Raw genomic sequence first — 17,140 nt, 5'->3', positions numbered from 1 at the left:
TTTGGCGAAAAGAACATAATTCTCCGGAAGTGAAACCAATCCGCAATCTGCAAGCGAGAAATTCGGCATTGTAAAAGAAGCAAAAGCCAGAACAAGGAGTTTTGACTGCCACAGATTTTAGAGTAGGTGAGGAAATGTCTCAGGTGATGTACAGTCATGCGATCATGTGGAGGAACCCAAGAAAAAGCTGAAAAGGTCAGAGATTTGGCTGATTCAAATACATGATTAACTGTGAGAGTGATGGCTGAAGAGTTAAATTTAGACCAAGAGACAGATGCTCGCGTTCTGAAAGAAGACTCGAACATGAGGAAAGTTTCTGTGAAGACTGTGCAAGTGCTTTGAGTGATGAACAGAAACAGCAAAGTCCTGACATTTGTTCTGATCTTTCGGAGGGAGCTGGGTGAAATAATGCGTTAGGAGGAAAAGAGTAACCAGGAATGCACCAAGGAGCAAAAGGACTGAGACTCAAGGGATGAACAGTCCTCAGTGCACACATCACATCCCTAATATGCCCCATCAAGGAAATCCTTCAACAAATCACCTTTTATTTCATCAGTACACAGTTGCTGAGCACCCACTAGGTACACAGAATTACGTTGAGCATAGCACGAGCTATAAATATGCGCAGACATCATTTCTGCCTTTCAATTCTTTATAACACATTGAAGGGAAGGTTAAGACAAGCATAAGAAACATGATAAATATAATGATAGGAGGCAGGAATGGTGAGTGGTGAAGAGTAGCACAGCCTAGCACTTTTATGAGGTACTTACAGCTGTTTTGAGAGGGTGGGGCTTCCCAGGTGACTCAGTGATAAAGAATCTGTCTGCTAACACAAGAGATTCAGGTTCAATCCCTGGGTTGGGAAGATCTGCTGGAGTAGGAAATGGCATCCTGCTCCAGTATTCTTGCCTGGAAAATTCCATGAACAGAGGAGCCTGGTGGGCTACAGTCCATGGGGTTGCAAAGAGTCAGATGAGACTAAGCATGCCTGCACAGCTGTTTATCAGAACAAATATTAGTATTTCTTTTCCATTAGTGGTATATTCAACTTCTCATTCAAAGTAAAAATCATGCATTGATGTATTTTGAAGAAATCCTGGTGTGAACTGTGTTATACAAAAGGAGGAAATGGTGATGAGCGTCCTGACCATCCAGATGGCTTCAGAGAGCACTTCCCTTTGCATTGTTTTTGATTTGTTTTCTTGTGTTGATGTGGTGGATTGCACAGATGCAAACCAAATATTTAAATAGACTCGAGAGGAATCAGATTTCCCACTACTGAGAAAAGTCAAGAAGATGTGATGTAAGTTTTGAAGAGGTTCCCCCAAATAAGTCCATCTCTAGCCTTTCCAAAGGATGTCTCTAAGTTGATATCCATTTCTTCACTGGAAAATCTGGCATATTTGTTGTAAAGATCAGGGCTTCCCAGGTGGTGCTAGTGGTAAAGAATCTCTCTTTCCAGGAGACAAAAGAGAAGCAGATTAGATCCTTGGGTCAGGAAGATTCCCTGGAGGAGGAAATGGTACCCTACTGCAGTATTCTTGCCTGGAAAATTCCACGGGCAGAGGAGGCTGGTGAGCTACTGTCCATAGGGCTGCAAAGACTCAGACACGACTGAGCGACTGAGCACACAGCGCAGTTGTAAAGATCAGTCTCATCACTTAAGGTCACGTATTTTATAACCTTATTCATTCAAAACAAAACAATACACATTGTTCCAGTGGTGTGCCTAGTATCCAGTAGAGCTAGATTTATGCATCCATCTTGTCTGAAGTTTATAGACTGCTTAATTTTCATCAACAATCAGCGAATTAGTGGATTCCATGTTGACTTACATTTGAACCTAAAGGTTTATTTATTTACCATCCACATTAAGGAAACATTATAGAGAGCTTTTAAAAGAAAAACAAACAGCTTTGGGGTCAAAGGAGTAGAAAGAATCACAATCTATCATTAGGCCAGGTTCAGCAAATGTTGCATTATGAACCAAGAGCCCCTAAGGAGGACAGCTCCAATACTCTAAACAAATACACCATTACACTTAATTGACTTAGATAGAAATCTAATTTCTTGATTGTTTATGGCCTTGAGCCCACTGGTGGATGACAAAGTGGTGTATATGTGAATTTGTGACAAGCATGAAGGGATATCTCAGGTATCAATGAAGAAACGAATACATCTTACCATGTGCACCCACACAGAGACTGCTGATCACTGGGTGTTGCTTTGCACTCGTTCTCATTCAGACCAGAATTATATATTCTTAATATAATTAAGAATTATACTTTTGCATATATGCAGCCTGTATGAATTTAGGGGCTTTTATAAATGTTGAATGCCCCCAAGAATACAACAATGCGAATAAAAAATTCTTAGCTATAGCCAAGAGGGAAACAGAAGTGAGGGAACAGAAGAGTAACCATAGGATTTACTGAGCTAGACACTTCCAAACAAACCTAAGGTAAAGCTGTCATGCTGCTGCTGCTGCTAAGTCGCTTCAGTCATGTCCGACTCTGTGCGACCCTATAGACGGCAACCCACAAGGCCCCGCCGTCCCTGGGATTCTCCAGGCAAGAACACTGGAGTGGGTTGCCATTTCCTCCTCCAATGCATGAAAGTGAAAAGTGAAAGTGAAGTCGCTCAGTCGTGTCCGACTCTTAGCGACCCCATGGACTGCAGCCCACCAGGCTCCTCCGTCCATGGGATTTTCCAGGCAAGAGTACTGGAGTGGGGTGCCATAAGCTGTCATAGCGGTGATGAGAATCAAAATCAAGCACCTGATACTTGACTTATGAACAACATCTTCATGATCTTCTGCGCTAGTGACCACTTGAGTGCAAATGACTTTGAAAGATGAGAAGGCACATTTTGAAATCCCAGCAAACCAATAACCTTATTTGGCATTCTGAATAAATGCCTTCTCTTTGGTTGGGCGTTACCATGAGTTACGACACCAGAGACCAGTGATAATAAAAGGTCTTTGTTGATTTTGTCTTCAAGAATCTAACCATGGTCATGTTCACACAATAAAAATAAATAACAATCTTGTTTTGGAATGTGTTACAGTATAGCTTAAACATACAAAAAAATAAATGTATAAAGTCTAGACCCTAAATTTGCTTCTGGGGTTCATTTTTGTTAATTATTGTGTATCCCAGCTTGCTTTAGACACTTAAGCTTAGGTTTTTTTCTTTTTTCTTTTTTTTTTTTTGCTTGTTTTTTTAAGGTAAAATGAAGGAAATTTGACTTACAGAGAGATGAAAACTGTCCTCCATAAAAATAGCTCTAAAGATCCTAAAAACTGAACTTCAACAGAATGATTCGTAGTTGCTATTCATCAAGGATTTATTTTGGTTAAGGCTGTAATGAAGACTTTTTTTTTCCCTTTAGCTGGAGACCACTATTTCATGGTTGTCATGAGTTATTTAAACAAAACTGCCAACCAAAATTCCCATAGTTCAGTCATGGAAGATTGCAAGGTATTTTAAGTTAGTAGTGACCTTGCTGAATCCAAAAGGAAAAGAATCTTTTATAAATAAAGTTTGATATAGTCAGTGCCAACATTTCTCCCCCAAATAATGTGCTGGTGTTACTTATGGGGCAGGTGAGGGGGCAGATGTGTTGTGATCATAGTTGAACAATTTTAACTCATCCATTTCAGGAGGTTGGGAATATGATAGAGGGGAGAAATATATAAAAGGAGAAACAAGGAGAGAAATTTTGAAACAATATTATCTTAATTTAAGGAAGTACATGTAATTTAAATTCACTTACTGCATCTTGGAAGCTATGCTACCCAAATTTATATAATATAAAGATCTAGGTGAAAACTAATACATTGTTAGACCAATAAAAAGAAATACCTGGGGTCTTAAAACAAAAGGCTAGTACTGCAAAAAGCTGCCTGTAAAATTTCACCACTGAGTTCTTTCATATGTCTTTAAAAGGTAGAGGGTTCATAGATTTTGCCCTGAAAATTCCAACACTCATTGTCATACTGGGAGGAATCTGACAAATTCTTACTGTACCATCTGCTTGGATTTCTACAAGCTTAATTCTTCCCTTCTGTTTACAGAAAATATGTGTTCATAGCATGGAGGTGGGGGGAAACACCTCTTTGGGGGCTCCTACAAGATAGGCTGGTCAGAAAAAATGAACACGTCTGGCCATTACGACAACCTATAGTTCTCTCAACAGACTTTGGAGAACAAAATTGATAATTCATTCTGCAAAGCATATTCACTTATTATTTATTATTATTCTTTACCCCATCTAAATAATCTCTTTGTTGTGAAAGTGAAAATGTTAATCACTTAGCCAGGTCGGACTCTTTGCAGCCCCATGGACCGTAGCCTGCCAGGCTCCTCAGTCCATGGAATTCTCCAGGCAAGAACCCTGGAGTGAGTAGCCATGCCCTTCTGCAGGAGATCTTCCCAACCCAGGGATCAAACCCGAGTTTCCCGCATTTCAGGCAGATTCTTTACGGTGTTGTGCTGCTGCTGCTAAGTCGTTTCAATCGTGTCTGACTCTGTGCGACCCCATAGACGGCAGCCCACCAGGCTCCCCCATCCCTGGGATTCTCCAGGCAAGAACACTGGAGTGGGTTGCCATTTCCTTCTCCGATGCATGAAAGTGAAAAGTGAAAGTGAAAGTGAAGTCGCGCAGTCGTGTCCGACTCTTAGCGACCCCATGGACTGCAGCCTTCCAGGCTCCTCCACCCATGGGATTTTCCAGGCAAGAGTACTGGAGCGGGGTGCCATTGCCTTCTCCATTATGGTGTTGTAATAGGTGATAAATGTGTCTGTAGTTCTTGTATATTTCAGGATAATAGGATATGAGGTAAGGATTCTATACTGCAATATATGGAATTTTATCTGGTTTGCTCAATAAACATATCCACTGACAGCACCTATGTATTTTGACCTACATTCAAACCATTTTGAACACAGCTGTCTTCATTTAAGAAGAAAGCTTTTCTTGCAACGTGTGGAGCCTTGGCCCTATCTGAGGCTCTGCAGAATGTATTTTCTCAGGGTTCTGAAGCTGGCAACTACATGCCAGCCACCTGTGCAGTTTCCATTGGTACAAATACACAGTGAGGCTGAGAGTTACATTGGGCTGCATAGCAGTAACTCATGTGCAGATATAAGATTAAACAATATAAATAAAAAGCCAGAAACTGTGATTAGCATTCAGAAGCAGGATCAGCAAATTTCAGATGAGATAAACCAATGTAGGTAATTTAACAACTGTTTAAAATACATTAGAAATACCTAGTTTCATCTCAGCGTAATTTGTTGGACATGTGATATTTGAGTCTCCTGGAGGAAATCTAAACAAATTACTATAAAAGTCGGATCAACAGGAATCAACAGTGATGTATTCACAGCAAGCCCAAGTGCACACATGCTTTTAAAATACCTTCAAGTTCACTGAGAAATCAAGTTTGTTTTTTTTTTAATTTTAATATGTGTGTTGATTTGGGAAGAGCTATAAAAAAATGAATAGCCTAGCTCGTTTCTCTAAACCATATTAACGTTAACTTACAGACATAAAGCAAAAAGACTTAGTCTCTTTGTGAATTAGTTAGTTCCATTAATAAGAAAGTTTTCAAAAGGAAGCTCACTCTTCCACAGTGGCTTTCACAAAATCCTGTGTTTCCACCTGGAAGATCCTCTGTGGTCCTGGAGGGCTGTCATGACTTGGCTCTGCCATTTCTGTGAAAGTAGGCAGGCACTGGAGGATGCACAAACCCAGGAAACCTCAGAGGCCTTGTTGCCTGTGTGTGATATCCTGGTCTCCACTCCTTAGGACAGCAAGTAATTCTTCTCTTTTATTTTTTTAACTGTAGGACTCCAAGAATGAAAGCAATCCTAAAAAATAGTGAATCCTTATCTAAAGTTATGGGCTTCCCAGGAGTCTCAGTGGTAAAGAATCCGCCTGACAATACAGGAGCTGCTGGTTCTATCCCTGGTCCAGGAAGATCCCTGGAGGAGGAGATGGCAACCCACTCCCGTGGACAGAGGAGCCTGGAGGGCTGCAGTCCATGGGTCACAAAGAGTCGGACGACTGAGTGACTAAACAACAGCCACAATCTACAGGCACACGTGGGAGATGACATCCCTGTGTTTAGGGAAGTATAGAGCATTTAGACAACTTTCTACCATTACTAAATGGGAATACTTTGAGGGGGAGGACTTTTTACATTTCTATTGACATTATAGAAAATCCTGATATGTGTGAGGGACTTAGAATTCCTGGAAGCAAAGAATTCCCTTGGGGTTTTGTTTTTTATTTTTAGAGAGAGAAGTGAGGACAGATGTTAACATGCAAATCTTCAACAAAATGGCACTGGCCATAACTAGTTAAGCATAATTTTACTGGTGAAGGGAGAGTTTTTAAGTGTTTTTATGTACTGGCTACATTTTATTGCTTTTTTTTTCCTTTACAATAAGACAAAAATCAATGAGTGCTGTTTGGGTTTTATGAACCCTCATAAAGGCAGGAGTGTATGCATACACAAATATTTATACATTCCGTTTACATGCCTGATGTTTGTGGGGTCTCTCCATAACAGTAATGAGTAAATCACATTTGCATTGGACCAACCTCTGAGGACTTCTGATTTTCACAGGTACCATTGCATTAATGTCCACAGTGTTCTGGAAACATGGAGTGAGGATGCTAGGTAGCTTTCCTACATCTGAAGCTTTCCTGTTGGCTCTGCGGCTTGAGTACAGAAGTCCAGAGAGGCTGAGCAACTGGCTCCCAGTCTCACGGGAGATTCAAGGAGCCCACAGGAGGTCACAGCAGGACACTTTCCACAGATCATCGTATCTTTAAACCAAAGAAGAAGAAAGAAAGACACTGAATTCCGAAAGGCCAGATAGCTTGACATAAATCCTCAAGGCCTCAGTTGTTCTGCATATGCGTATTGATTACAGTTTGAAAGAAATATTTCCTTATATTGTAAACTACAGAGCTACCTAGCTATCTCATTTGCATCCTGGAAATGAAAATACATACACACAAATGATTTCTGATTGCCTCATGCAAGACTTTTAACATATCGTAAATAATTGGGATTCCTGTGGAGGCTCTGAGTTGGTGCTTTTTTTTTCTTTTAATCTCGTTTCCTTCATTTGTCAAATTGAAAAAAAAAAAAAAATCAGAAACCAAAAGGACCATGACCCAGTGACAGACCAGGAAGAAGAGAGGCCCCCGGTGTGAGCACCTGCGTGAGGTCGTGGGTGCCAGGTGTCTCCCCCGTGGGTTACTCTTCTCCCTCTTTGCACACCGTGTTTTTGGAAAGAAGTCACTATGCACAGCTCACACTTAAGATCAGGAGAGCTATGGTCCACCTCCTTCAGGGAGCAGTGGAGACGGATATTCTTATTTATGAGATGTAATGCAGCGCTTGAGATCAAACAGCAAAGGAGAATGTGCGCATGTCTGACACTCAGTGTTTATAATGCCTGCTTCCCGCTGCTTGTTGCATGAACCACATGGATGCACGTCTCACCTCTGGGCCCAGAGACAGTCACAACACGTGACTCTGTTAGCGATGGACTTGAGGGGCCACAGACACTCAGGGTCAGAAGCCCCTAGAGGTCGTCAGGTCACCTCCCTCGGACCAGAAGTGGACAGAACATCCTGAGCAGGTCAGGGCCAGCGAGTCCTCGCTGGGCAGCTGGGAAGCCAAGCTACACATGATGCCAAGGGACAAGGGCGGGTGTGAAATGTAGAAAATGAGGTTATACAACACGCCAATCAGAAACCCAGAAAACAAAATTTTTGACTCATGATCTGTATAATTAAACTAAAGTATATTTCTGAATTCATATATGGTAGTCCACAGAAAAATATTAAAAGGAAATATAATGTCATAAAATTACATTCAAAGGGCTCAAATCTTTGTGTTATTTAATTTTTGGATGTTCTTTTATTTAACCTACATCCTTTCACTCTCCTTTGGAAACATCTTACATGATTTTATTAAGAAAAAAACAAGACAATACCAAATTTATTCTGTGATCTTGGGAACTACAGTTTTCCAGCTTGAAATACGACACAGGTTCAGTTGGTCACAAGCCTTTCTTCTTTCTACTCTCAAGTTTGTGTAAACAACAGCAGAAAGACACATCTGCACACTGACTCACAATCTGTTCAGTCTCTGGGGGCCCAGTTACAAGAGTTTGAGGCCACCAGTCTGCCTTCATGTGGGGCTTATTCAGAACAAATGTGCCCCAGGTACTGTGGGCTTGCAGATTCTTCTGGTCCAGCGAGGCTGTCTGATGGAGAGTGATGAGCATGCTTGCATGCCACATGGCAGGAATAACCGCAGCCCATGTCAGCACTGGGGGGCAAACAAATGAGCCCCAAGACACCTGGTGTTCTCTGATGCTCCTGTCAGCCTCTGCCTCTCCTAGGGACAGTACTGAATTCTGAAGTCATCCATCACAGTGACTCTGACCTTTGGGTGTATGCTGGACTGTTTCCATCATGAGATACTCGTTTTTTCCCAAAGAAATGATCAGTGTCTCTCTGACTGATGTAATGATGTTTATGAGACACAAATAAAAGAAAAATAGTCTTTAAAAAAACATAGTGTGCCTAGAGGTGGGCTTGGGGAGACCCTTTCCCTGAGTTCTCCCCCAGTGGGTAGGGGTGAGACCCAGCAGACAGCCTCCATCCCTCATGGGAGAAAAAATAGACACTATGTGAAACTCACACATCCTGAATTTCTAACTATTAACTCCTTTTCCAGGGCTTCCTCGATGACTCAGCAGGCAAAGAATCTGCCTGCAATTCAGGAGACACAGGAGACGCAGGTTCGAACCCTAGGTCAGGAAGATCCCCTGGTGGAGGAAAATGGCGACCCACTCCAGTATTTTTGCCTGAAAAATCCCATGGACAGAGGAACCTGGTGGGCTACAGTCCACACGGTTGCAAAGAATCAGATACAACTTAGTGACTAAACACAGTATTGCACAACCCCTTTGCCACTGAAATTTAAACTACAACTAGACAATAAAATTGCTTACATTGGGGTATCAAAGTATCGATGACAGAATAACAATATAAAAGCACCTCTGCTCTTAAATCGCCTCCCAAAACAAAACCCAAATAGATTATATGAAAGAAACAAAATATACTACAATTTAGTGTATTTCCATAAGACTTGTCTACCATAGAGAAAATTTAACGTTAAATGGCACGGTTGTTGGCTGTCCTCTTAGAGAGGTCAATGCGGAGGCCATCTGGAGAGCAGGCTGTGATTCAAAGTAGGGTTTAAATGGTTTTGATAGAGTCTTGTACAAAAGCCACAAGAGATCCTGCAGTTTTAATGCTAAGTGCCTTTGCATTGGAAAAATGCCCAGGGGCCATGTCCGGCAGCGTCTCTTACTAATGAGCGACAGGAGATCAATTGGACGGAGTGCACAGGCCTGGTCAGCGGACACTCACTGGGCGGTGTGCACAGCCCTAAGCAGCGGCTGCCGCTGCTGGGGACCCGGCAGTCCGAGGGCCACCACCAGCTCCTCCCAGAGACGGATGGAGGTTCCTTTCCAGAGCCGGAGCAGAGGCTGGAGAGGAGGCTTTATGGGTCTTCGTCCCAACACTGCCAAAAGAAGCAGATACTCCCAGCCCTGCAGCGCACCCTGCGCCGGAAAAGCCTGGGAGCGCGAGGAGCTTCGGGCGCCTCGGAGCATCTCCGCCCACTTGCCAGCTCGGCGTGCGAGGGCACCACAGAGGGCACCTTGTTCTGCCTCGTCACCCAGCCTCCGGCCCCCGGTCAGTCTAAACCCGCTTGCTCAAGCAGACGCAGCCAAAGGCCTTTGGCTGGTCCCTGTGAATTCATCATCTCTTTAGTGGGGCGGGTCCTTCTCCAAAAACAGCTTCCTGGGGAGCTTCTCCCCGGGCCCCACCCCCGCCCCCGTGGACACTGTGCGAGAGTAATCTAAATAACCCTCTGCTGCAACAGAAAATAAAAGGGGAGATGGCAGAACCACGCCTGGGCCCTGGGGTTAGAGTTATTTACTTATATCAGAAACAGTAACACAGAAGCAACAAGTACCACCTGGGGAAGAAATAGGTCTGGTTTTCTCAAAAGTCATAAAGGAAAGTTCTAGGAAAGGGAAAGGGAAAGAAGGATGAAAGGGGTGAAGCGGGGCAGAAGGAGGGAGGAAGGTGAGGAGAAACCACACAGGCGTTCTGAACTCCTCCTGGGAGGGTGGCTGAGATGGGTGGGCAGCCCGAGCACCCCGGCGGAGCATGCTGGGGCAACGGGGACACTGGCTCCCCGGCACCAAATCGGTGAACAGTCCCTGCTCCGCTCCCCACCGCGGCCTCTGTGTTCAGAGTATTGGGAAGAGGCCGTTATTAATTGATCAGCTAATGTTCATAAAGTGTTTCAAAGACAAGAGACCCATAGACATGCTTACTAACATTCATTACTGCTATTAATAAGTTAAGATGCTTTTTGAGTTCTTCCCACTGGCGCCAGTGGTAAAGAACCCTCCTGCCAATGCAGGAGACCTTGGAGATGGGGGTTCCGTCCCTGGGTGGAGAAGACCCCCCTGGTGGAGGACATGGCAACCCACTCCAGCATTCTTGCCTGGAGAATCCCAGGGACAGAGGAGCCTGGGGGTGGTGATAGTCCATGGGGTCTCAAGGAGTCAGACAGGACTGAGCAACTAACACTAAACACTTCTTCGGATGAAATCCGCCTCATCCTTAACCACTGCTTGCCACCTTTTGCTACCACTGGAAAGAAGGTATTTTCAACACTTTTCAGTATTGTCTGAGCACAATGGCAGGCTGCCCCTGCACCACATATTCTTACAACACTGCTGTGCACCTAGGGTGTGCACCAAAATTCCAGGGACTTCCGTAGCCGCATTGCCTGACACTGGAATCCAGGTTTGAGCTGGCCCCCTCAGCAGTTGCCACACCTCCAGATTTTACCTGTTCCTCAAGGTCCGTTCATGCCCTCCTCCATCAGACCCTTCCAGATCTTTCCAGAATTGTCTCATCCTTCTATGGCCTCTTGTGAACTCTTCTGTAAACCCTTTTTACATCACATACTTTCAACTTTCTTGTTATCCCTGTTTCTGATACATCTCCTTAAGGCCTGGTCATTGGTTTATCAGACAGCACCTTACACACAGGAGGTTCTCAGGAAATATTTAATGACGAACTCGCAAAGTTCCGACTGCTGAAGAACTACTAGAATGATTTTTTTCCAATTTTTATTTACGTATGTTTTTGGTTTTGCTTGTGCTGTGCCTTTGTCGCGGCCCGGGCTTCCCCTGCTGCCGTGCGCAGGGGCTGCTGATTCTGATGAACTTGCTTCTCATGGCGGTGGCTTCCCCTTTTGCCGAGCACGGGTTCTAGGGCCTTCAGGCTGAAAGGAGGCGCAGCACGTGGGCTCAGTAGTTGCGGTTCCTGGGCTCTAGAGCACAGGCTCAGTAGTGGCGCTGCATGGGCTTATTCTGTGGCATGTGAGACCTTCCTGGACCAGGGATCAAACCTGTGTCTCCTGCACTGGCAGGCAGATTCTTTACCACTGAGCCACCAGGGAAGTCCTAGAATGATTTTTAAATCATAAACATACTAGCAGATCTGTAACATCCCAATAGAGGACTAATATTCTGAATCGAAAGTTCCCCATTTATGATTCTACATGATAAAGATGACAAACCAACACAGGCAACATTGTATTGGCAAAAGGATTAAAGGGGATTTCTAATAAAGTGGCAGACTGACTCTGCTAAGTCACTTCAGTCATGTCCGACTCTGTGCGACCCCATAGATGGCAGCCCACCAGGCTCCCTCGTCCCGGGGATTCTCCAGGCAAGGACACTGGAGTGGGTTGCCATTTCCTTCTCCAATGCATGAAAGTGAAAAGTGAAAGTGAAGTTGCTTAGTTGTGTCTGACTCTTTGCGACCCCATGGACTGCAGCCCACCGGGCTCCTCCGCCCATGGGATTTTCCAGGCAAGAGTACTGGAGTGGGGTGCCATTGACTCTAAACACAGAAAAATGCTGCGTGAAATGCGGAAAATTTTTTTTAAGTCACATCACATTTGGAAGAAAGGGGAATGTGCCTTGACAGGGAAATCCAGAAATAAAGAGAAGTCCAAGATGGGGTGAAAAGCAGAGAAGACTTCAAACAACCCCTAGGGTGTTGTTCCATGGGATCTCTGAGCCCCACTGGTGAGAGGCATTGTTTTCTGCCCAGTGGGTGAGTCAGAACCAGTGAAACGTTACCAGCTGGTGGTGGAAGCAGCAAGGAAGCCTGCCACTTGGCCAAAACTTTGGATGGATGGGGAAAAGCATCTGGGAGAAATCAGAGCTCTCAGAGTGTGTTTGGCATTGGTGTGCCAAGAGGGAACTCTGACCCGAGAAAGTACTGTCCGTGCTGGGCCAGGACCACTGACACCGTTAGCGGCCCAGAGGGAGCAGGCAACCAGAACAGACCAAACCTGGACGGAGACAGGACGACGGCGGAAGGAACCGCTGCCACCCCCGCCAAGAAGATCAGCTCACAGTGAAGTCTGTCAAACCACATGATGGCGTAAAGGGAGAGTCAGCAGATTCAATTAAGAGAAGAATCAGGGCCCCTCAAGAAGCAAATATAATGCCACCATGTGAACAAATGTTAAATAACATTGAAGATGTTCATAGAGATTTTTTAAATAGAACAATGATAAAAATAGGATGATATTTTTTTTTAAATCGGCATAATCTTAATTGCCTCTCCCCACAGCTTCATCCTTGAGCCAGGCTGCACTTAATGACCTTGATAACTCAGTTGGCAAAGAATCCGCCTGCAAGGTGGGAGACCCAGGTTCGATTCCTGGGTTGCGAAGATCCCCTGGAGAAGGGATAGGCTACCCACTCCAGTATTCTGGCCTGGAGAATTCCATGGGCTGTATAGTCCATGGGGTCGCAAAGAGTTGGACACAACTGAGTGACTTTCACTTCACAACTTCATCCTTGAGCCAGGCTGCACTTAGTGACTTGCTCCCCAAGAGTCAGATGAGAAGTGAGGACGTCCATGCACAGAGGAGAAAGGACGGCGGTAGACAGAAGGCAGCCTCAGTCCCGTGGGATGGAAATGGAAAATTTCCTCCCCACATTCAACCTCAGTCTGATCATGGGGAAACCATCAGCCAAATCCCAACTGACGGACACCCTACAAAGTACCTCACCAGTCTTCCTTGAAACTGCCCCAGTCATCAAACACCAGGGAAGTCTAAGAAACCCCCACAGCCAAGAGGAGCCTAGAGACACAGAATGACCCAGTGCAACGTGGTATCCTGGATGGAACCCTGGGACATAAAAGTGGATTAGGAAAAAGTAGTGAAATCGAAATAAGTGTGGAGTTTAGTTGGTACGTTTAATAATGTATCAACATAGGTTTCTGGCTGTGACAAGTGTTTCAAGGAATGGAAGATAGATAGCAACAGGGAAAACAGGACTCTGCACTATCTTTGGAAATTTTCTGTCAATCTGAATCTATTCTTAAAAAAAAGTGATTAAAAAGAATAGGCAACACTGACAGCCTTCAAATAGACTTCTGCAAAGATTACCAGTGAAACAAGTACAATTGCTGAGAGAAAACTTCTTAACAACACAATAGCTGCCAGAACAATTGAATAATACATTTGAAGCACTGAGGGAAAAATAAAAATGCAAAAATCTATATTCTTCACCAATGATCTTGTGAATTTGAGCAAAAATAAGGTCATTTGCAGACAAACAGCCACCAAGAGACTTTTCCATTTACAGACACTCAGGAGAACCGCCAGCCCCAAAAGACGTACTTCAGGAAAAAGGGAAGTGGACTCAGAGGAAGGCACTGGGTGTAGAAAGTCGGGGTCAATAAGGAAGTTAACACATCTAAACAGGCATTGGCTATAAATAATAATAATGAATTTGGAAAGCAGTAGTTAAGAAGATTTAACAAAATTAATAGACAACAGGTGGCTGGCTCAGTGGTAGAGAATCCACCGGCCAATGCGGGAGCCACCAGAGACACAAGTTTGATCTCTGAGTCAGGAAGATGCCCTGGAAAGGAAAATGGCAACCCCCTCCCATACTCTTGCCTGGGAAATTCCACGAAGAGAAGAGCCTGATGGGCTACAGTTCATGCGGTCACAAATAGTTGGACACAACTGAGCAACTGAGCATGAATGTAATACAGAGAAGAGGAGGTCAGTGAAAAAAAGCTTTTATAATCCTCGGATTGTTTGAAAAGAACACATGAAAGTGAACTACATTTAAACTTCATTTAGTCACGACTGCTTATAAACATATGATGCCTGTCACTAAAGAGGGCTTCCCTGGTGGCTCAGATGATACAGAATCTCCCTGCGTTGCAGGAGACCCGGGTGTGATCCCAGGGTTGGGAAGAACCCCTGGAGAAGAGAATGGCAAACCACTCCAGTATTCTTGCCTGGAGAATTCCATGGACAGAGGAGCCTGGTGGGCTACAGTCCATGGGGTCACAAAGAGTTGGACACAATTGAGTTACTAACACACACACACACACACACACACACACGTCACTGAAGAATTAGAAATGCAACACTTAGCCTGAGAATCAGCCTGAGGCTGCTGAGAATACGGCCTCTGGACCAGCCTTTACAGCCCGTGCAGCATTAGCCCAGTTGCTTACCCCTTCTGCACCACAGTTTTCCCATGTGGTTGGAAGAACCAACCACAGATACCTCATAGTGCTGTGGTGGACGTTACACAGATTACTAAATTGTTAAAAGACAGTAAGCTCTTACCCATTATTAGCTCTTATTATTGCAAACCCAAGCCAGTAAGGGAAAAAGAGAGATAGGAAGACGGTATTATGAACCCAACAGAACACAGGAAAAGAGGGGAGAGGAAGGCAGGAAAGAGCCTGTTAAATATAATGACAAGTTTTTCCAAATGTGTGTCAGTTTAACAGTAAATCTAAATGGATTGAACTCATAGCTTAGAAAATTCATATTTTTAGGTTGAATAATAAACACAATCCAGCCATAAGAGCCTTATAGAAACACCCTTAACATGACACACAAAGCCCGTGGAGGGTGGAAAAAGGACCAAGGTCAAGTTGGGGCAGCACCATCTGTATTAGGTGAAACTGGTATTAAGGGAAACACCAACTATTAGAAATAAAGAGAGGACCATGGAGCAGAGCATCGGTCAGGGTTCTCTAGACAAACAGGATGTGTATATACTAATATACCCAGAGAGAGAAAGAGACGTAAGAAATTGACTAACAATATATAGAGACTGGCCACTGGATTCAGCAGAGTGGAATGAACCAACTCTGAAAACAAGGGAGCAATTTTTCCAGGTGTCTGGAATTTTCATTTACTTTTCATCAACTGCAGACCCATGGTCTCCAGATCAGTTTAAATAGCACACCATTGAAAGTCATACACAGGGTCCAAATGTATAAAGCAAATCAAAGCACAGAGGTTCTTATCAGAGATGGGACAGGGAGGGGGCTTAGACTCTCCGTGTGGCCTTCTGTGTGGCATCTCCCATCCATACCCTGGACCCCTGCGGCATGGCCCCAGAACATGCTGGAGCAGTTGAAAACTACGAGCACAGTATGTGAGCGACTGGATTGACACCACCTTGATGATGGGTGCGGTTGAGTCCCAACCATGATGTGGAATCTACTGCTTAAGGGAGTCCCTAGGAGTGCTGTTTCCAGTTAAGGGACTGAATTTTTCTCTCTTGTCCAGCAAGTTCTAGGAGGACCCTCCTGAGTGAGAAATGCAGAGGTCGATCCTACACACACCTTCCTTGGCGACCTCCATGTCTTCCAGGTGTTAAATTGTCATGATGCCTGTGTGAGTCTGTGTGTGTGCTTTCAGATCTATTAACTAAATATAAGAAGCACATTGTGTGAGTTGTCTTTTTTTTTTTTTTTTTTGAAAAGGGAGGGAGAGTCACGCAGGCTGGGATAAATACTAAGGAGAAGGAGAGGCTCTGTAGAAATCAATCTCCCGCGTTTATAGACTCCCAAATTATACTCCTCAAGAGGGAGCCTCTAGCAGCAGTGTCAGTCATGATAAAGCGATCAGTCTGAGATTTATTATGAGTTTTCTTTTCATGTATTCAATGGAAAACGTCCCACAGGTGTGTTTATATTACCAGAGATAGATGAAGATTAATTGTGTGCCCGGGCGCTGAAATGCATTGACATATTTTCTAAGATTTAAGTCGTGTTAAGTCTAAAAAAAAAAAAAAAAAAAAAAACTGTCCAGAATTCTACGTAGTGAAGGAATACAATATCCTCAAGGATTAAAACAAAAAGCAATCCAACCATCATTTATTTGAGAAATAGAAATTCAGCTTTCACCTCAAGTCCTCAAGTCCTAAGATTTATTTTTATTTGATTTGGAAGGTCCAAACAGAAGTCCTTTGAGGTCAAGAAGATACCCCATGACCTCATCACCTTACTCCCCACCCAACACACCACACCTACTCCTGAAGTTTTCTTTACTCTCAGCCTAAGATCCAAGGAAAGGGGACAGGTAACATCTGAAGAAAGCTGAGCACTGAAGAATTGATGCTTTTGAACTGCGGTGTTGGAGAAGACTCTTGAGAGTCCCTTGGACTACAAGGAGGTCCAACCAGTCCATCCTAAAGGAGATCAGTCCTGGGTGTTCATTGGAAGGACTGATGCTGAAGCTGAAACTCCAATACTTTGGCCACTTCATGCGAAGAGTTGACTCATTGGAAAAGACCCTGATGCTGGGAGGGATTGGGGGCAGGAGGAGAAGGGGACGACAGAGGATGAGATGGCTGGATGGCATCACTGACTCGATGGACATGAGTTTGGGTAATCTCTGGGAGTTGGTGATGGACAGGGAGGCCTGGAGTGCTGTGATTCATGGGGTCGCAGAGTTGGACACGACTGAGAGACTGAACTGAACTGAACTGAACATCTGAATACAAGTAACTTCTACCAGAAAGAAAGTTAAGTTAAAATCTTTGGATCTTTCATTTTCCTGCATTTGCTTGGTTTTAGCCAGAATATGAGAACTCCATCTTACACATCTTCCCTTTAGAAATGTCTAAGGGTTACACATATGGATAACAACATTATCTTACATTGTACA

This window comes from Bubalus kerabau, chromosome 21 (genome assembly GCF_029407905.1).
Source record: "Bubalus kerabau isolate K-KA32 ecotype Philippines breed swamp buffalo chromosome 21, PCC_UOA_SB_1v2, whole genome shotgun sequence".
In the NCBI taxonomy this organism is placed as follows: domain Eukaryota; kingdom Metazoa; phylum Chordata; class Mammalia; order Artiodactyla; family Bovidae; genus Bubalus; species Bubalus kerabau.
The sequence above is the reverse complement of the archived record's forward strand: the minus strand, read 5'-3'. Positions refer to the sequence as shown.